Source organism: Microtus ochrogaster, chromosome 18 (assembly GCF_000317375.1).
Source record: "Microtus ochrogaster isolate Prairie Vole_2 chromosome 18, MicOch1.0, whole genome shotgun sequence".
Classification (NCBI taxonomy): domain Eukaryota; kingdom Metazoa; phylum Chordata; class Mammalia; order Rodentia; family Cricetidae; genus Microtus; species Microtus ochrogaster.
The window spans coordinates 20368321-20368894 of NC_022020.1; the positions used below are offsets into that span (position 1 = coordinate 20368321).

The window sequence follows — 574 nt, forward strand, 5'->3', positions numbered from 1 at the left end:
AACCAAAGAGAAACCCTGTCTCGAAAAACCAAGATAGATAGAGAGATAGATAGATAGAGAGATAGAGATAGTAGGGGCATCAAGCATTAGCTCTGAACAAGATAAAAAAAGGTAGTATTCAGTGACTTTCCCTTCATTTTTATTTTCAATGAACTTTTTCACTATAGAGGAGAGAAGCCCAGTCTGACTGCACTGTTTCCTTGGCTGTTGAGGCTGTTTCTGCTGTAATCATACCTACTTTCACTCCCAACATCATTTGAGGAGTTTTGCTACATATGTTTATCTTTATTGACCAGTTTTCATTCTTCTATTTTTTTGTCAAATTTCACATGGATTTATCACTGGAAAATAGAAGCTCGCAGCCACGCACATCCTTTTCTGTGTTTGTGAACGTTACTCAGATATAAAGTACCCCGGCACTACCTTCTAGAGAAGGATTATGACATTACTGTTCACAGTTCTCATTTGTTAGCTCTACATCTATGCCGTTTATATTTGAATTTATGCCATTATAGTTTACATTCAGTGGTAACTTAAATAGTAAGTGTTTGGCCAACTGTCATAAAACAGCTAG

At 36.6% G+C, this 574-nt stretch overlaps 1 protein-coding gene across 4 annotated transcripts in view; it reads left to right on the forward strand.

The window, feature by feature from the left end:
- Sap130 (Sin3A associated protein 130) overlaps window positions 1–574 on the forward strand; it is a 66210-nt gene that overhangs the window by 46437 nt on the left and 19199 nt on the right. The gene's annotated exons all lie outside the window — the stretch shown is intronic.